Raw genomic sequence first — 21,213 nt, forward strand, 5'->3', positions numbered from 1 at the left:
GTTTCTTAGTGCCCTGGGAAACTTGACCATGATTTAAGAGGTATGTTTAAGCATGAGAAAACTTGTACTGTGAATAAGACTTCTACCCCATTCTTCTGGAACTAATTGGGTGCAATGATGAGGCAAAAGGTCTGTTTGAGTTGCTGAGATTAAATAACACATTTTTAAATGTGTTCTGCCCAAATTCTGGGCACCTTCCATTTGCCATGGCACAAAGCAATGCATCTTGATGATCAGATTTGTGTCCCTTTGTGTGAATACCCCCCCTTTAGTTCAGGTAGAGAAAATGTATTTGAAGATGTGCTTCCATTGACAAGAGAACTGCCAAAGGCTGAGTGTATTGATGTCTCCTAGTATCTATCCAGCCTTGCTCTGCCAAGTCCCTAAAACGTCTTAATATCTACTTATTTTTTAATTGGAAGTGTTTTGTCCATGCATGTACGCTCATGTTCATTTGTAATTGTTACGAATTAACAGACAACACTCAAGCACAGAATTGTGTAAGGTGCACTATTACTGTAGACAGATTTATTATTGTAGATTTGTAAGGCACCACAGTGCTTTGCAGCACCGTTCAATAGGGAAGACAAGGACAGCTATAAAACAAGAACAGAAAAGGCTGGCAAAATGAATGAAGACATGAAAACAAAGGTATGAAGGATGAGGGGTTAGGCTTAATAGAGAGCTTACATTCTAAGTGGAAGAGGGCACAGCTGAAACAAGAGGAGCAAGTGTGGCTCAGAGTGAAGATTGGGATAATTGTGAGGGTGCATTAGTGTGAATAGTGTTTGAGGATAAGGTCACCTCAAAAAAAAAAGATGGGTTTTCAAAGAGCATCTATTTGAAGGCTGTGGGAAAGTCTGAGAGTTTTAGTGAATTCCATAAGTGGGGAGCAGCATGGGAGAAGTCTTTTAGGCGGGAGTGAGAGGTTACCAGAGACAAGGTACAGGTCAGAAGTAGATCTAAGAGGGTGGAAGGGAGAGTATTTTGATATGAGATTTGAGATGTATGCAGGGGTAGTGTTGTTGAGGGCTTTGTAGGCAAGGGTGAGTAATTTGATTCTGGAGGACACAGAGCCAGTGTAGGGATTTACAAAGTGGTGGAGCAGTGAGAGGAAGATCAGTCTTGCAGTAGCATTTAGGATGGATTGAAGTGTGGATATATGGGTGTCAGGAATGCCAGATAGCAGGAGGATGTAATAATGGTCAAGGCGGGAGATGAGCAAATGGATACGAGTTTTGGTAGCATGTTGAGTAAGAAAAGGGCGTATTCTGGCAATGTTTTTAGGGTGGAGCTGACGCGACTGGGGGAGAGTCTGGATGTGAGGAATAAAGCAGAGGATGGAGTCAATTGTAACACGAAGGCAGCGGGCTTGGAAGACTGAGAAAACTGTGGTGTTATTAATAGTGAGGGAGATTTGAGGGCAGGTGGTGACTCTCGCAGTAGCGAAGATAAGTTCTGTTTTGGACATGTTGAGCTTTAAGTAGAGCTGGGACTTCCATGTGGAGATAGAAGCAAGACAGTTGGTTACACAAGATGGTATAGAAGGAGAGGTCAGGGGAAGAAATATAGATTTGGGTGTCATCAGCATAGAGGTGGAATTGGAGACTGAATGAGCAAATTAGTGCCCCAAGAGAAGAGGTGCACAATGAGAAAAAGTAAAGGGCCAAGAACAGATAGTGGGAGGGGAGGATGTGCCAGAGGTAGAAGCCCTAAAGGAGTGGTTCGATAGGTAGGAAGTGAACCAGGAAAGGACTATCACAAAGGCCAATGGAGTGAAGGGTGTGTAAAAGGGTGAACAGTATCAAAAGCAGCAGCAGAGGTGTAGGAGAATGAGTGTGGCAGAATTACCATTAGATTTTGCAGTGAGTAGATCATTGGTCACTTTTGTGAGAGCAGTTTCAGTGGAATGTTGGGGGGGGGGGGGGGGGGCTGATTGCAGAGAGTCGAGAATGGAATGAGAGGAGAGAAATTGAGATGGCTGTTTGTACACTAATCCCTCAAGTAGTTTTAATGTTGCTAGAGGAAAAACATTATTTCTGAGGTATATACCTGATGTAATAAGCCTTTGTTGAAGTCTTCTGTGTATTTTGGTAGGAAATCGACTTGTTTGTGAATGTGTTCTGCAACTGTCTGAAGATAGGACCCATGTTAATTTCATGTTAGTTCTTTTGGTGTGAGGGTCCAGCAGCTGAAGGCACAGGAAGGTTTAATTAGACTTGCTGTTAGATATTCTGTGTCTAAAAGAAGATGCAGGAAAGTTATAGAATATCACGGAAGTGTAAATATTGTTAGCTTGGCATTGCATGTAAATCTATGTTTGGGTAAACACATTGCATCCTGATTCTAAATAGCTCAGACTGGCTTACCCTGTGAATCTGTGTCCAAAAATTGCATGAAAAGCACTGTTTTGTATTAAAAATTGTTCTTGTGTCATCTGACCTGCTCCCTTCAACCAGGGTGAGCAGATAAACATCACTTGCTTCAAAGACCTGCTTGGAAACTTCTCTATCCCTGTGACCTACAGATTAGACCTAACTCTAATACGTTCCTGGCTGTTTCTGCGGTTTGGACCCAGCTTTCTGGTATTGCTGCTCTGCCTGCTACCCAGCAGCTCTGGCCAGAGTGATAGGCCAGGAGGGATCAATCCACAGCAACCCTGATCCATAAGAGGAGGTCAGGTGTATCGGCCCAGGTACACCAGTAACAGGGTACACTAACAGCTTCTGTACCCAGAAGAAACCCGATACTGGATGCCGGTAAGGAGTCAAGTGGTGGCAGCATTTGTAAGCCCCTCCTACTGCAGTTAGAGGGCGAATTTGGGATAACAAAAGGGAATGGTGGCAAAGTGAGCCCAGCCGGTTCCTAGCAGCTGACAGGGTGGCATAGGTGGTCCATCCTGTCATAGTAACTTGCTTGCATTCACTAGAAATCCTAGTGGTGAGAACAAGGCTTCCCCCTGCAGCTAGAGCTGCACTCCTACACAGTGCTTGGCCTGTAAGCACCTAATGCTTTGAATTTGATCAGATGGTTCCTGGTCAATGCACTGTATGGGGGAGGTTTGGTGTTATGATAGAACGCAAGGTAGGTATAATTGGCAGAACTGAAATGCTGGTCTGTTAACTATGTTCTGGTATGTTGTAATGAGCAAATTATAACTTTGTCATAAAAGGTTACTTCTCTGGGGTCTGGTGTTCAGGCCATGTAGCATGTCCCCTGGTTTCAAACCTCCACTGATCTGCACTTATCACTTACAGTCCAATCTTTTACAGATGCAGTGTTCACAATCACTGATGGCAGGGGTGAGGTACTGTGGCAGATGTGCAGAAGAGTGGGTGGGGGGTATGTTTTATAGCCTGAACAGTTATATGCTCAACATGTCGTCATGTTTGGTTCAGCTAGTGGATTATGAACATTCTGATGTGTGAACTGGCCACATTTTGGCTAAATGACTGGGTCACAAGGGGTACCATGTGATTCTTAGTTGACCAGGTTCTTTAGGGTATTGCTGTGCAGAAAGACTGACTTAAGGGCCACATATGGCACAATGCTGAGCTCCTTTTTCAGGCAAGTTGGCCAACAAATTCAGTCTATGGCAGTCTTAGATCAGCAATTTGCCTTTCTACAATTGAGTTTAGTAAAATTTACAAGGAGGTCCCACCACTTGATGGGATAACTTGCAGGTGTCTGACTGTTCCTGTGACACCGTGGGTACAGGTGGGGTGTTTGTCCTTAACATTACAATCCCAGCCTGCTCTGCCAATGAGACACACTTGCAATATTGGGAACTTCAGCTCCAATAGAATCTTAGCCAGTCCCAGCTGTTCCTCTGAGATTGAAATTTAAATAAGGGCTCTCATGATCTTCGCTAGTTAGCCAGTCTGGCAATCAGAATAATTTAGTATTTCTTCTTGTGTCATAAAAACCAGGTAAGCAGATCCAACAATTAAAGATTGTAAGATGGATGACAAGTAGAATACCTACCTATATTAAATACATCCTTAACTTGACTGTCAATGTAAGCAGGAGATTGGTCAAGTAAACAAAATTGGAACGCTGTGGAATTAGGAAAGGAAGTCCAATATTTTGATGTAGGGTAAAGGCCACAGATTATACAAGAGGGAGAAAAAAACTGGAAGAATAAAAAAAAAACCACAAGCTTTTGTCAAAAGCAATGAGTATCTCCTTGTGAAAGAAGCAGAGATCTTGAATCCTTTCCTCCAGAGATCACTTTATTAATGCTCCAGAAAGTTATCCCTTCCATGGCTTGCCATGCTAAAGTCAAGACTCTAGAAGCTGCTATAGCCTTAAAGCCCAATATTGCTTTAACTTGTGAAGTCCTATATACTTGTGTTTTGAAAGTCCTTTTAATGATGTAACCTAGAAAATACTGCATCTCTAATTTTGTTTAGAAGTCAGTGGACTTCATGGCAGACACTTCTTTGAATCCGATTACAAAGCCATTCTAGCAGTATTTATAAAGGTCTCTTACCTTGCAGCTGTCTGGTTAAATACATGGACAGGAGAGGCATCAAAAGCAAGGCACTGTGGAATCTCATTTGAAGGCAAATATCTTTATATTTGGACTTTCACTCAACAATGTCTTTAAAAAGGCAGTTTTCTATGACAAATCTTCTCAGCTAACCTCCACCACTAGACTAAAATGTGTCTGCCTTTTTATCCAGGCCCTAAAAGGGATTATTTTCACCTCTGAAGAGATGCTTACAGGTATAGCTGAAGGCCAAAAATTTGGGCAAAGGACACAGCTCTGCTTCATCCGAGTAAGTGAACATCAAAAACAACAGTTGCTAGATGCCTGAAATAGCCATTCATGGGGGCTATAAAGCTATTTGCAAGTTCCTCCTACTCTTTCAAAAATATATTCCATTAGAGTGGTGTTGATCTCCTGGGCAAATCTTGGCTTCCATTGATCAAATCACTTACCCCCTTGAAGTAATGGGTGGATCTTGTGTGCATAAGACAAACTGCAGAAGACAACATGGTTTATAACAATTTGAGTCAGACTTTACCCTCTGTAATGACCAGCATATAACAATTCCTAAAGTTAAATCTAACACTCTGGCATGGTAAGAGGGATTATGACGTATGCAGTATGGTCTAGATTTCCGTTCCTTCTGTCATGTCGGGCTATTTCAGTGTCCAGGACTCTGGACAGTAATTGCAATAATGCTGTGCATGTCACTACTCTCAGGGTTCCTAGAATATGCTCTGCTGTTGCCATCACCCAACTTGCAGAGTGAAGAAAGTGAGCAACAAAGGTAGATGGGCATGTCCAGTCACCCTGGCCACTAGGGTCTTTCCACTATTGTAATAAGGGTTACCATGATGGGTAAGATTGGAAGTAACAGTATCTTTCAGTACCTTACTGAAACAGTGAGGGATTTCCGTCTACTCAGTTAGGAGTTCATCTGTGACCATTCATGCTCTGCTAATGTGGCTTATATAACTTGCCTTGGGGATGTGTGGTGGATCATAGTTGTTGGTGTACAGATGCTTCCTGAGAGCTGCCATCTCTGCACATTCCTTCACACTGACCCCCTCCCCACTTTGTCCCCAGCACTGCCTGTCCTAAATCCTCACGTGTCTCTCTACCATGTTGCCCCCTCTACACGTGCTGAGAATTATTTTTTTTCTATCATGTCACATGTGCCAGCTCAGAAATGGGTCACCCAGTCATTAAGGCAGTGCTGATGCTTTCTCTGATAAGTGCTGCATGAAACTGTAGTTCTGAATTGAAATTGCATTGATTTTTAAAAGCAAAGTTGACTTGTACACTGAGTATATGTAGAATCTCAGTGAGTTTAGTCTTTCATTCTTTTTCTCTACGTGCCATACACCCCCCCCCCCCCCCCCCCCCTCCCCTCAGACCTGTGGAGCAATGTCTGCCTAGGGCACATCACATGTGCACGGATATTGTTCCCGGACCTGCACAGCAGCTGCATTTGGGCTAATGTCCTGTATTTAGACATAAGCAGGTTCTCTATGGGCACATGTTCCCAAATATTTCTGTATTTTATCACTTTCTTGAAGTTATTTCCTGGATAATCTTCTACCCAAATCCCCTCCTTATCCCAGAAATATCCTGTAATGTAGCTGTGTGCTGATTTGTTCTGTACACCAGCAGAAACTAAATAGCATTTTGTACTCTGTAATCCTTATGTTCTGTGGCTTATTTTTTTTATATTTTAACTTTGAGCTGTTGTGGGATGTCCTAAGTACATGTGCAATCAAAACATGTCTGGTCCACTGATTCAGCAGGTCTCATGATGCTTCAAATCGTTCCAAGCAGGAGATGTTCCCCTGCTCAGGTGGGTCTATACACGTGAACACTAGGGTTGCCAAGACCACCTTCCTTGTGACATTCCCTTAATGCAGTGGTTCCCAAATGGTGCACCTAGGCTCACTGGGGTGCCTTGGAGATCTCACAGGGGTGCCTCGGCCAGGGCCAGTGGTAAGCAAGTCGGGGGGGCTACTTGGTAATTATTTTGGCTTAGAGGTGCCTTGAAAAAATTTCAGAGACCCTATGGTTGCCTTGAACTGAAAAAAGTTTGAAATCCATTGCCTTAATGTAAACTGCAACTCCTACTTGAGACTGCTACAGTCTCCCAGTGCATATGAGTATTTTGATGGTGGTGTACAACATATAATTGAATGTTTCTATGTGATTAATCCTTGGGACTGGAAGGCCTGACCATTTCCTGAACCCATGGGGTGCTGTTAGCTAGAGTTTTTCCTGTGCTGATACTAATCTTGGTTGGGTAACGCTTAACGTGGAACTGTCGCTTACACAGTGGAGGCAGCCATTTGAATGCTGAACTAATGACGTCACTGAGGCCAGTGTTCTCCCCAGCACCTATTTCCCGGGTGCTCCACCTGGCTGTTCCTACTTGCCACCGGCTCTTGGAGCCCAACATAATCCTATTAGAATAGGATTATATAGGTTATAATAGGATAAACCATTGTTTCTCCTATTATAACAGGCACTATGTGAGCACTACAGCCAGCAGATTGTTAGACCACTGACCCCCAGTCTGACCAGTCCTGGCAGGTGTGGGCAATAACCTCAACTTTTTTTTTTTTTTCCCAGTACTGTTGCAAAGTATTACAACTTCCTCACCCACCTACATCTTAATGCCACCTGATTGACAAACTTTTCTGGGAAGAACACTGAGGCATTTCCTGGCTATTCATAAATTGCTGACTTCTAGTGAATTCACTCATTGCATTTTCATGACTACCTTGCTCAGCCCACAAAATGGCTGCTTCTGCTTTATAGTGACTGCTCACCATGCACATAAGCTAAATGCATGTGAACACTTGCTTTACCTGTGTACACATAGCAAGTGAAACAGGGTCAGATTAGTGCAGTTACCAAATTTCTGCAAAACGTTAAATTGGATGCTTTGCATTTTTACTTTATATTTTTTTTCCTATTTGCAAACCCCAAAACTACCTTGGTAGTCCTCTGCACTGTCTTATAAGGGCCTCTATCACTTATGGCACTATACTCTTATGCTTGCTGCTGGCTCTGAACTAACTGGTTGTTTTCTGTCTTGCAGGTTTAATGTGGGATCGAGCATTATATGGTCTTCTGAGATCTGGACCCTGTGCCTCCATTGTTTGCGCTTGGAAAGTTCTGACTGGATAATCTGTAATGTGTTCTAGAATAAAGCTAGAGCTCGGTTTCTATATCCTCGGCCATCACTGGTGCTAGTTACCCAACATTACTTACCATGGGGACTACTTCCTTGGCACTACCCTGTTGGCATTACATGGGCCATCTTCTACCAGGCAATGTGGGAGTAATGTGCCAGAGTATGCAAATTAAATGCTAATTGTAGGTTAACCCTTGATGCAGTGTTGCAGCCCCCTCAATCAGCTGCTGCTAGCAACGTGACCCCAATTTGTGTGCTCTTGGTTTTTTGGGTGGTGTTGGCCTTTTTATGACAGCATCTTAAGTACCTGCAACCAATTTTTACATGTGGTGAGCTGTTCTGTGCCTGCTTGTACAGTCCCATTTTACAGTCTTAAATGGGCTGTGCAGGCTCATAAGTATCTTTCTCCCAAAATCCCTCACTTACCTAACCAGCCCACCCCCCTCCTTTATTTCACTCTCCCTCTGGGGTGACCTACAGAAAGGAGTCACTTGGTGTTATCCCTGGCACTTCTCTGAATCCTGCACTTAATGTCTCAGGGATATCCAACTAGTGGGTAGTTGCTGCAATAAACAGTCCTATTCCTGTGCCTCACTTTCTCCTTACTGCACCTTCCTGACATCTGCATGCAAAGATGGGTAGACTTGTTTGTGTTCTACCAAAGTGCCTAATAGTCTGGAGCTGTCCTAGCTTGCACACACCCTGTGGGAGACAAACTGTAGTACAAAGGGCATTGGGAGGGGGAGGCTTGCACTCTTTAGCTGTCACTTGTGTTTGGAGCTCTGTGCCTTAATTAATATTTGCTTCAGGCACCCACTTTTTATAACTACAATCTACCAATCTCCTCACTGAAACCCAGCAGCTCTGTCTTGCTCCTCCCTCACTGCATGGGCTGTGCTGCAGACTGCTCACATGTCAGTACTACATTGGGAGTGTAGAGTTGTTTCCAATGGAAAAATCTTAACTTTAATAGGCTCCAGGTTAACATCATCTGAGCAAGGTCATATCTTATTGGGAATGGTGTGGGTTTCTGTTGTAGTAGAAACCCATATGGGTGACCCTACTTTATATCACTACAGAAAAGAACAGGTAATGTGTTTCTACAACTGCCTTGTCTAATCCAGCTTGGTCATCAAGTAAATAACTTTCCCTTCTACATAATGGTGGAATATCTGTCCTGGAGTCTCTTGGCACGTTCTATTTTGTTACAAAGTCTCCCATTTTGTGCCATAGATGTATTGCCCAGAATGACAGGCCCAGTGAGTTGCACTGTGCACTGTTGCTCATGTGTGATGTCTCCGGCTCCTGTTCTTCAGGTAGAAGCTCTGCCATTTGGTGGGATGTGGTGTTCAATATGGTTGTTTTGAGTGTTTGCATCACTTGGAGTGTAACGTTGAGATTCACCCAATTGTTGAAAACAGTAGGGGTCAGATGCCAGGTATCCCTGCCAACCTGGAGATTTGTGTCTTTGGCATATTGACACTTTTTTTTTTTTTTTTTTTTTGCAATTTTTGCTTTCAAGCAACATGCATTTTGCAATTTTATCCTTTCATTGGCAGAGGTGCTCTGCTGTAAAGCAACATATGAATTTCAGATGACTTGTATGAAATAACCTTTCAATTATCATTTCTTTGGAAGAGGTGCTCTCAAGCAACATCTAAATGTGTTTACAGTAGGTTGTTTCAGAATTCCCTTGATGGTCTATCAATACAGTGCTGCAAAAATTGCTTTCCTTGTGATTTTCAATGCTTGCCAAATAAAGGGTTAAGCACTGATTTGTCAATATTCTGGACATATGAGAAACCCTGTGTTGCAATTGCTGACTTTAATAAATAAATAAATCTTTCATTCTGCAGCAGGAACCTACTCATGGGTAGGGGGTTATCTTCTAACAAAATAAGAATTTGAGGATATTGCCTCTTAAGGGCAGTTAGTACCTCAATATGGAGTACAAACTGTATATATTGGTTCCATTTATCCCAACAGCTGCAACCTGTCTTTATGGATTGAATGGGGGGTAGGGGTAAATGACATGTTAGCCCATTTCCTGCAGGCCTGAATTAAAACTCCATGTCGTCTTCCTGCCCTCTTGGGATTGGTGATGTGATCATTCCTTTCTGCTGCTGTCTTCTGCTAGAACACAAAGCTCCACACTACTGTGGATTCCCTGGAAGTGCTCCTCCTGCTCAGCAGACCTCTTCTCCTATTCAATGTTTTGCACATATGCTGGTGACAGGACCTATTTTTCTAGAGGTTTTTTTTTTTTGACTTGTTTGCGAGTTTACAATATTGTATTTATGTTCCTTGTACACTGTAATTCTCCCTGATGTGTGAATGGCAGTTGATATGATGTAAAATATATTTTCTTTGTGAATATTAATAAAGGGAGTACAAATATTACTGTGGTTGGTTTCTACCTACATATGACTGACAATCCCCATTTTTATCTTTTTGAATGCAAACTAAAAGTGAGTGTATATGGACCAATGTGAGATGTCATATAGGCAGCAGATCTGACGCCCAAGGAGGCAAACTAAAATCTCCATGGATATGTAACAGCGTAAGGCATATGACAAGCTCCCGTTCATTGTGTCGATTGTCTTCAGGAAAGAATCTTTATAAAATATGTTTCTAGACTGGTGCTAACTAATCTGCTTGTAAAGTTCACCACTCACTGTTGGCTGCTTTTAGCTATAATCCCTATGTTGCTACCAGTGCCCTAATACCAGTATTGTTTGGGTGTGCCTGAATGAATTTACTCTGTTGTAGGAGAGTAGTCTCTTGTCTCTACACTAAGCTCCTGCAACTGGGTTTGCTTGTTGCTGAGTGTTTGGATGTGGATCCTTTAACCTGCTTACTTGGGATCAGAACTGCAGGATAGCAGATGGTGCATTGACTTGGGTTACTGGGGTCAACACGGATCAGAGATAACGCTCTAATCCATCTAACTATTTGTAGGTAATAGGTGTGCAGGATCTTTACAAAGTTGTTTTTATTGGAAGTGGTTACTCATCACTGAGGAGGTTGTGGTAATGAACAGATGGACTGCACAATAAACATTCTCTCTATATAGTCAAAAGTGGGTTCCATCCCTGCTGTAAACTCAAATAAGCACTTAAACTACTGGCCCAAGAGGGTAGACTGCATTGAGCCAACAAATCACAACCAGATTTGATTGGGCCAATGGGCAAAGTTTATTTCTGCCTTAGTTAATCATGAGGACGGACCACCTCTTGCAAACATCATGGCTTTCAACCAAGTGATATTGCATAATGGCTGGCATCAGGAGATCACTATGGCTATAGGGGACAATGGTTGCCTATGATTGTATTTTGCGATGATTTACATTAATCTGAGATTCCCAATATACTGTTTCATCATTGGGTCAGTTCTCATTCCTCCTGGTCTCTTCTTGGACAGGAAGATGTTGCACTGGGTACCTATTCAAAAGAATGGGGTTATTAAAGGAACATATCCCCCTACCTGTGCTCAATACAAACAAATAACATGTGTTCTATTGACAGTGTTGTGCAAACCTGCTGGGGTTATGCTGCCCTGGAAAATGTATTAGAGGCTAAAAATCCAACCAAATGAGTTTGCTCAGTGTTGGCCTAGAAACCCAATGCAAAATTATATTTTCATTTGCCTGTGCTAGGCACAGATTAAGCAGAGAAGTCTTGCAGGTGCAGTCCCTGTTGAGACTTCTCTTGGCTTTGTAATGTCTGTGACTAAGCTTCTACTCTACAGGCCCAGGTGAAATGATAAATGAGAACACATCTTCTGGTGCAGTATTGTAACTGCAAGAGGAAAGCCTTTGCATGATACAGCACTTAACAGGAAACCTTTCCAAGAACACTGAAGTTATTCTATGTCCTCATACCTTCCAATACACTGGAGGGCAGAGTCACCGTTTATACAATGCTTTGTCATACCATTACCAATGTGTATGTAGGGGCAAGATAACGTTTTATAGACTTTAGGTATGGGAGGTAATGCAATCTAGAATGATGGTTGTCAGTGTAGCAGCAACAAGACAGGCTAATAGGATGGCCCACAGCCCAAATACATTAAATGACTTGCTCAGCTCTCTCCTATAGCACGCAATGATACATCTCACACTTATTTGTTTTTTACTCGTATACTTAAACTGTTCTTGGTTTGATGTACAGAGGGTCATGCTGAGTTGGACGCATATGTACCTATAAAGTAAGCTCTAAAAAGCTACATGTAAAAATAGTACATTTATGTCCATATGCTGAATTGTACCGCATCTGAAGATGCATCCAGTTCTGCACCAGTTGCATATGTGCCAACTTTCATCCAGCCAGATCATAAGCACAAGAATTGCTTTGTAACATGTTTTGATAGCAAAAAACACATTCACTATTAGGTTTAGTTAAATGATAACACAAACCCTTCTATAATACAGCAGATATAGTCTCTTCTGCTAAGCTCTCAAAAATCCTGTTACAAGCAACAAAGAAAGGACTTGACATCAAAGATGAATCTAAAATCAGTTAATCAGAATTAGCTGGCATCTCAACATGTATTTGTATCACCCCTTAGTCACCCCCAAGTGTTACAGCTACTATACATCTTCATATGGGTCTGCCTTGATTTTACAATTGTGGACGGTCCCTTACTGCTCGTTTTGTGTTTCTCCTGTAGGCATGTGCAGTACAAATTTGTGTATTTTACACAAATGGACATGCTCCTAATTCACCGTAAGCCATCTGACTGTGACAATGTTAGTCCAAATCCGGTCTACCTGTAATAAACAAATATTTAATAAAAAAAAAAAATACGTTTTGTAGATAAATTTGTTTTATAAAGACTAATTTACTTAACATAGGCTCCACATATTTCCATAAGTTCACTGGTTTTAAATACAGAAGTAAGAATTTAAGTGAAGACTGGGCAACCAACAGTCAACAAAATTTGAAAAATATTGCTTGCTCTAAGCCAGGGGTGTCCAACCTTTTAGCTTCCCTGGGCCACATTGGAAGACGACGAGTTGGTTTGGGCCGCACATAAGATACAATAACGATAGCTGATCATCCAAAAAATCATAGTTAACATATATATATATATATATATATATATATATATATATATATATATATATATGAGAAAAAAAGTGATTTTATATACACACACCACTTTTTTCCAAATCCCCCTATACTTACCTTTCAATCGCCCTGTTCAAAAAATCCTCTCTAGTTATTATACTATAATCACTTTTTGTATTGTTTCGATGCAATATCAATAAAGTGCATTTAAGCCAGGCATTGTATATCAGGGTGCCCTGACCAGGCCTGCGGTACCTGACATATACATCACTGTGAACCGTTTTGCTAATTACACCACTGTTAGTTAAGGGATAACAACTTATAATGGGCCAAAGAGAATAATATATAATGCCCCATTAGTATTACAAGTAGAAGTATGTAGCAGGGAGATAAGGTCCATGATGCTCCAGGACCAGGTGACTTTTATTCACTGGTCAGCGTCCCTTGAAATAATAAAAAAAATCCCCCTTAACTTACCTTTTAATCGGCTTGTTCTCCTGTCCTCGTCTCTTCTTTTCTCCAATTCTGTGCTGCTGATTGTTCTTCTCACGTGGGTGACTCCTCTGTGCTGCGCTCCGCAATGGATGTTGGGCGTGATGACATCACGCCCGACATTCACTGCGATCACCGCACGGAGGAGGAGACAAGGGAGGGAGTCTGAGTACCAGCTGACGTGACCGCAAGGTAAGTATTTTCTTCTTTTTTTTCCCAGGATTTTTTTCTTCCATTAACAGTGCTGCCCCCTTGCCACAACCAAAACTCCTTCTGGGCCACATTTACAGGCGTGCTGGGCTGCGGGTTGGACAACCATGCTCTAAGCCCTGGTTGCTGAGGGGACCATAACATACACATATCCACTGCTGGGTGTCATTGCAGAGTTGTGTTTTAATGCTAGGTCTCGATAGAAGTACAGCATTGTTTGATTGCTACAGTATTTCAGCCAATCCAATGACAGCAATGCATACATCTACAAATGGGCATTTTGGTAAGATAATGTTGTAGGGGAAAAGTCCTGCAAATTATTACAAGAACCTGGCAGTGAGTTCAGCTTAATGGTTTGACCTCTCCAGACACCAGTTATCAATCGGTTTAATAAAAAGCTGATGTCCAGCAAAGGTGAGTAGATGTAACTAATAAAGTTGCAAATTATCTATGTGCCAGTAGTGATGTACTTTAATTAAGGTACTGATTCAAGCAATGGTAATATGCCCACTGTACCACTTCAAGCCACATATAGTAGACCTCAAAGAAGTCTGAAGTGGGCAGGTTTTTTTTTGTTTTTTTTGTGTGAATTAAATTACATCTATTGGCTTATCCTCATTGAACAGGTCATGGTTCTGAACTATCCTTCAGGATATTTAGGAATATTGGTGCAAGGGTGAAAGTGTTGCACTAAAGAACTTACAGAATCTGGTTGCTATAGACAGCACCTTATTTGTTTTCTGTTTTGCAGTTTCCATAATGCTACAGGCTCTTGAATTGAAATTACTCTTGAAGGGATACACCAGTACATATGGTGTAAATTAGAGGCCACTAAATATAGCTTAACCACTTATCACAATAATGCCTCAATGTGTGAGCTGTGTCCTGGAGCTTGTCTGATTGGTTCTGACACCAAAGTAAACCCAATTACTTCAAGCTGGCTGCTCCTGAATGAGACCTGTCAGCTTCTGCGTTCATACTCTATGTAACTTTCCCACAAAAACACCTGTGATACCCAGAACAGCTTGTTCTCATGTGCCTTGTAACGTCTTACGTATATAACACCTGGAGAGCAAACAGCATATTGACTTGTTGGGTACATCCCTGCTGTTTTTAGACACTGCACATACAATCTGTGGCATTTCCCTGCAGCCATTGACTGTAAGACACGCTGGACTGGTTCTCGCCCAGATAGGATTGTGCATAGTCAGCAGAGAATGTTTGCTGACACATTAGATAAATCAGCCTTTTTAAAGGCATTTGACTGAATTAGCCGGATCAATGTGTTGACAGTTAAAGAGCACTGAGCCTAAATAAAAATGTTTTATTTTATGTAAAGTAATTGTTTCAGAAGCAGGTGTCTGTGTGGGGTTTCTGTCTCCGTGTTTCTAGTTATTGGGAACAATTAATTTGACTAATATGTATGTGTATTAGGCAGGGGTAGTTTTTGAATTTAGTGGGCCTGTATGCAAAAAGTAGTGCCTTACCCTCTCCCACATCTGTGATTGGGAAACGTGTGACAAGGGAAGAGAGGGTATGGCAAATATGGCATGCCCTCCCCCTTGTCACATATGCTCCCCACCATTCTCACATGTTCCACAACCCCCCCCCCTCCCCCAACAGGTTCCTACCTGCTGCCATGTATGGCAGTGGAGGGTTCTGGTTTTCACAGCATCCCCCCTGCTTGTTCCATGTGGAGAAAAAACTCTTTGCAGAGCATCGGTGACTCCCACTGATAATGTCTGGTGCTCTGCATAGACCAACTATAGACCAAGAGAAGCTGTCAGGGGTGGAGCAGGACATACTTTCTGACAAAATCCTAACCGTGCAGGACAGTTTCCCAAAATTGGGATCCTTCCGCCAGAGTCAGGACAATGCAGCTACGTGCTACTACTGCTGGTGTCATAATCTCTGTTGCTGTTTGGCCTGATCCTGAAATGTTGGGTCCCTGTTTGGAAAAGAGACCCCATATTAAATGAATAGCACAATAACATGCATTACATGAACAGCCTCCATATTACATTGTTAAAACAATAAATACATTTATTTCATAACCTGATCAAATAAATTTAACCATGGTTGTCAAGTGTTTGGCATTGCTGGTTTGCTTACATAGACTGGTTAGCCACAAGATTAAAATCACCTGCCTAATATTGTGCAAGTCCCCGTTGTGCCAACAAAATAGCGCTGATCCCTCAAGTCATGGACTCCATAAGACCTCTCACGGTGTCCTGTGGTATCTGCCACCAAGACGTTAGCAGCACATACTTTAAGTCCTGTAAGTTGTGAGGCCTCCAGGGCTCGGACTTGTTTTTCCAGCAGATCACACAGATGCCCGATCGGATTGAGATCTGAGAAATTTGAAGACCAAGTCAACACCTTGAACTCTTTGTCATGTTCCTAAAAAAATTCCTGAACAATTTTTGCAGTGTGGCAGGGCGCCTTGTCTTTCTGAAAGATGCCACTGCCATCAGGGAATACCGTTGCCATGAATGGGTGTACTTGATCTGAAACTGTTTAGGTAGGTTGTACGTGTCAAAGCAACATCCACATGAATGCCAGGACCAATGGTTTCCCAGCACAACACGTGTCCATTGTAGGTGCTTTCAGCAGTGGACAGGGGTCAGCATGGGCACTCTGACCTGTCTGTGAATACGCATTCCCATATGCAGCAAGCTGCAATGCACTGTGTGTTCTATCATAGCAAGCATTATTATTTAAGCAAATTGTGCTACAGTATCTTTTCTTTGAGATTGGACCAGATGGGGTAGCCTTCGTTCCCCATGCGCATCAGTGAGCCTTGGGCCCCCATGCCCCTGTCGCTGGCTCATTCTTCTAGCCATCACAATTTGGCCCTTGTCAAAGTTGCTCAGAGCCTTACACTTGACCATTTTTCCTGCTTTCAACTTCCAGAACTGAGTCCCCCATCAGTCGTCATCCCCCTTAACGCTACTATTTATAACATCTCCACACACCATGTTCCTTCATTATCTCCCTGACTTTCACCATCTCATTTCATCTCCCCATCCCTCCTTTAAACAAACGGTGGGACCGGTATTTAGAAGAGCTGAAGTCCCTGCACCTGATTATATGACAACGCAATACCAAGTCACTGATAGGCTGGGATTGCTCGAGGTGGTGATGAGGTAACCAAAGCATCAGAAGCCCAGCCCATGTGTGGCTGGATGCTGCTGTCATGATCAGGTGCAGTAACTCCAGCTCCTCTGCTATCTGTGAGAGAAGTGGTGGGCCGAGGGAAAGACAACAGGTGGTGATGGGTTAGCCATGGGTCCCTTGACTAATAGATCTGTGTGCACTGCCCATCCTGCACCCATTGTTGGATACACCACTTGTATTAGGATTATATCACACAAGCAATCTAAATATCTGATTTAATGTTTGTTGTTGAATCCATAAAACACTGACAATCAGCACGCACATCCACACATCACTCGTTCCACAAGGGGACCGTGGAGCCGATTCATTAAAACAGCCGAAGGTTATCAAAATGGAACTGTTGCGTTTCGGCTATCTTAGGCTGCTTTAGTAAGGCAGCTGCAGAGCTCTGGAGTGCTAGAAAGAAGTGGTCCAAGTGCCACGTCTGGCACGCATGCCGGGGGTTGCCTACCCCTGCTCTACAGTGTACAATATTAGGCTTGAAAACCATTGTGTTACTCGCTCATGCGACATTACCCATGAATGAGAGTAATTTAGAGGAGATAGAAGACAATTGTACTTGACTTTATTTGACCATTTTTATTTTTATTTTTATTTTAGCACTCATGCAGACAAGCTCCTTTTAGCATGCTCTGTTCTATTTTTAATGAGATGCAAGAGAAGCGCTCAGGATATATTCAGGGACTGATTATCCAATAAGCTGACTAGGCAGAAGCCTAGGTGCAAATCTTTTTTTGGGGGGTTTCAAAATGTTTGTCAACTGGATCTGAAATTAATTTTAAAATATAAGAGAACAGTTGTTCTCCAAATTAAAAAGAAAGCAGGTACTTTAAAAAAAAAACATACCTCATCGCGGCACTGGCGCCCCTCCTTCATCCTCCCTGTTCCGTTCGCATTTAATATCGGACGTGACCCGACATTCAGTAAGGAATGGAGCAGGGGGGAGCCAGCAAGAAAAAAGACAGAAGACAAGAAGAAAAGAGATGAAAGAAGCCAATAGGTAGGTAAGTAAAGGAACGGAGGCAAGGGGAGGAAAGCAGAAAGAGACAAAGTGATGAAGAAGGGGGGAGCAGAAAGGCACATAGCGATGAAGAGGGGAGAAAAGCAGCATGACACATAGTGATGAAGAGGGGAGGAGAGCAGCATGGCACATAGTGATGAAGGAGGGTGGGAGCAGAAAGGCTCAGAGTGATGAAGAAGGGGGGATAGAAAGGCACAGAGTGATTAAGAGGGGAGGAAAGCAGCATGGCACATAGTGATAAAGAGGGAGGGCGGGGTGCAGAAAGGCCCATAGTGATGAAGAGGGGAGGACCAGAAAGGTACAGAGTGATGAAGAAGGGGGGGAGGCAGAAAGGCACAGAGTGATGAAGAAGTGGGAGCAGAAAGGCTCAGAGTGATGAAGAAGGGGGGGAGGCAGAAAGGCACAGAGTGATGAAGAAGTGGGAGCAGAAAGGCTCAGAGTGATGAAGAAGGGGGGGCAGAAAGGCACAGAGTGATGAAGAAGGGGGGCAGAAAGGCATGTAGTGATGAAGGGGGGGAGCAGAAAGGCACAGAGTTATGAAGAAGGGGGAACAGAAAGGCACATGGTCATGAAGAGAGGAGGAAAGCAGCATGGCACAGAGTGATGAAGAAGGGGGGGCAGCATGACACAGAGTGATGAAGGGGGGGAGAGCAGCATTGCAGAGTGTGATGAAGGGGGGGCAGGTGAAGGGGGGAAAAGCAGCATGGCCGGTGCAGTGTGATCATAAGGGGGCACAGCGTGGTGATCATAAGGGGGCACAGTGTGATCATAAGGAGGCACAGCGTGGTGGTGATGAAGGGGCCCAGTAATGTGTGTGTGATGGCACAGGGGGCTTGTGGCAATGTAATGTGTGTGATGGCACATGGGGATTGTGAGGTCTATTTATTAAATGTAAATATGAATTAGTTAATGGCAAGCGATGGTTGCAGGAAACAGGTATATTTATTAAATGGAAATACTATTAATTTATTGATGGGGCTGTTTGGAGGGAGGGAAATAGGTTTATTTATTAAATGGGAATACTATTACTTTAATGTTGGGTTTGGTTGGAGAGATATAGATCTATTTATTAAATGGGAATACTATTATTTTAATGTTGGGGCTGAAGGAAGGCCTAATCGTGGGTGCTATTGATTTAACCCCAGGATTGGTTGGTATTTTCTAAATGTGCCCATTTTTTTTTCAAATAGGGCCCCCAACATTCCAGGATCCAGACAAGCCGCAACTGAAGAAACCGACAGCCACAGGTGGTGAAAGTGACAAGAACAGGTAGAAGAGAGCAGGATAGTTTGCCAACTCTTCTGATTCTAGTGAGACAATCCTGATTTTTGGTGACTTTTCTGCCCAATCAAAAGGGCAGGCCAAGACTGTGTACTCTTTATATACACACTGCATTCTTTATATACTACACTATGGTGCAATCTGTCCTTCGTGGGCTTGCCACACCCCCTCTAGTAGTTTGGTAACGCTTCTCTAGTGGTTGGCCACACCTCCTCTGGTGGGCCCCTACTTTTGTATCCACCAGTGGGCCCTTCATGTCCCAGTCCGACACTGACCTATCTGCCCTTGCATGTTGCAACATTTACAAATATATACAGTATGAGATGTTCACTTTGTTATGGATCATAACACAGGCTATTGTTCTCTTATCAGTTACCATATGCTCCCTGCAGTGTCCTTCCATTACAATAAAGAAGACAGATGTCCATTAGACAAACTTTCTTTCACCATCACATTCTTATCTGAAATATATTTATACAAAAAAGTGTGTACAGGAGTAACCTCTTAGCCCAGATAAAAGAAGCATAGCATTTGATCATGTTAGTACTGGCCAGATGGGGAAGACTTTGACGTGAGTTAGTCAACTTAACATATATTGCAATATGTTGAACTAACATTCCCTGTATTTAATACAGAACCGTACAGTAGTTAGAACACCATTAATTGTATATTTGGAGAGTGTAGAGTATCCATGTATTTTCTTTCTACAGTGTTGGGCAGCCCCTTTTTGCACTCCATTTCATACATAGAGAGTGCAGAAGATCGATGCCTTTCTTGTGTGTATATGTATGTGTATGTATATATATATATCTATAATATAAAAGCCTAGTGGCGTGTGTTAGTTTGTGTGTGTGTGTGTGTGTGTGTGTGTGTGAAAAAAAAAACCCCAAGCTGCAGCGCCACCTGCTGGGCGGAGTTATACACTGACCTACTAAATTCTTAGTGTGTGTGTGGGGGAAAAAAACTCAGAAAGGGCTGAAATTTGGTATACTAAGATGTTTTTAATTAAATTTAATTTGTTAATTGTTAAAAGTGTTTATAAAGATTTTAAAAAAATATATATATATTTCTTGAAGGAGAAGTGACAGTTGGGAGTGGTTGGTGGTTGCCGGGGGTGACAGTGGGGAGTGGTTGGTGGTTGCCGGGGGTGACAGAGCGAGAGGAGTGTGATACTCAGGACCGCTGAGAGAGATCCCTGTGTCTGGATAGACATCTGGATAGATGTGGCGATAAAGATGAAGGATAAGGTGATGGAGAAAAATGATGAGGTGGTGACATGTGGACAATACCACGTTAAAAAAGGGCGCTTGCGTCGGGAAGTAACGCTCTTCCCCTGAGGAGGCCTGGGTTAGGCCCAACTGCATGACAAGAACCTTTTTAACACCTTAAGTAGCTTGATTTGACTAGAATGCATGAGTATCATGCACGGGTTAACTTGTATATATATATATATATATTAAAAGGCAAAACATGCAGCACATGTTGATGCAACATCACCAAGCATGTTGCAACGTTTCCAAATATATACAGTGTGAGATACGTATATGAGACATATGTATTGCTATCAACATTTGAGTGAGAACGCTTTTGACCATTAGAGCTGCTTACACCAGTTGGGTGATGACCACATCAGACCTTGAATGCAATCATTTTCTGGTCACTCTGTGATCCAATATTTCGGCCCAAGCACTGAACACAGATTTGGCCATATATGTACAAATTTGAAAGATCAAGCTGGGCAGCTAGCTGAACTGTACTGGTATGGGCACTTTATGACAGTTCACTCTCCTTTACAATACACCACATCCCAAAGGTGCTATATTGTGTTGAGATCTGATCATTTGAGTACACTGTACTCATTGTCATGTGGAACTAGCTTGTACTTTGTGACATGTCATATTATCCTGCTGGAAGTAGCATTAGAAGATGGATGCACATGGCCAGCAACAATACACAGGTAGGCTGTAGCATATAAACAATGCTCAATTGGTATAAAGGTTTCCTAACTGCATAGTTGACGGAATGGATCCATGGAGTGTTGTTATTTACACCAAATTCTGACCCTACCATCTGCATGTTGCAGCATAAATCAGGATTCGTCAGACCAAGCAACGTTTTTACAATCTTCACCTGTCCAATATTGGTGAGTCTGTCCCTACTGTAGCCTCAGTTTCCTTTTCCTAGCTGATAAGAATGGAAACTGGTGTGGTCTTCTGTTGCTCTGGCCTATCTTCTTCAAGGGTCGACATGCTGTGCAGTCACAGATGCCCTTCTGCATACCACTATT

At 42.6% G+C, this 21,213-nt stretch overlaps 2 protein-coding genes across 7 annotated transcripts in view; both read left to right on the forward strand.

Moving 5' to 3' along the window:
* STK35 (serine/threonine kinase 35) overlaps positions 1-21,213 on the forward strand; it is a 96,231-nt gene that overhangs the window by 5,087 nt on the left and 69,931 nt on the right. The window contains exons 3-4 of one of the 6 annotated variants that reach the window (XR_012677667.1): positions 6,277-6,329; positions 7,581-10,073. The exons of 2 other annotated variants lie outside the window; for them this stretch is intronic. The gene's annotated coding sequence lies outside the window, so the exon portion shown is untranslated. Of the gene's footprint in view, positions 1-540; positions 3,741-6,276; positions 6,330-7,580; positions 10,074-12,344; positions 12,496-21,213 lie in introns of those variants that run through there. 3 more of the 6 variants (XM_075176603.1, XM_075176606.1, XM_075176602.1) reach the window with 3 other exon arrangements.
* The window catches only part of FNDC11 (fibronectin type III domain containing 11), a 42,807-nt gene that overhangs the window by 108 nt on the left and 21,486 nt on the right, over positions 1-21,213 (forward strand). The window lies entirely within an intron of this gene.

This window comes from Mixophyes fleayi, chromosome 6 (assembly GCF_038048845.1).
Source record: "Mixophyes fleayi isolate aMixFle1 chromosome 6, aMixFle1.hap1, whole genome shotgun sequence".
In the NCBI taxonomy this organism is placed as follows: domain Eukaryota; kingdom Metazoa; phylum Chordata; class Amphibia; order Anura; family Limnodynastidae; genus Mixophyes; species Mixophyes fleayi.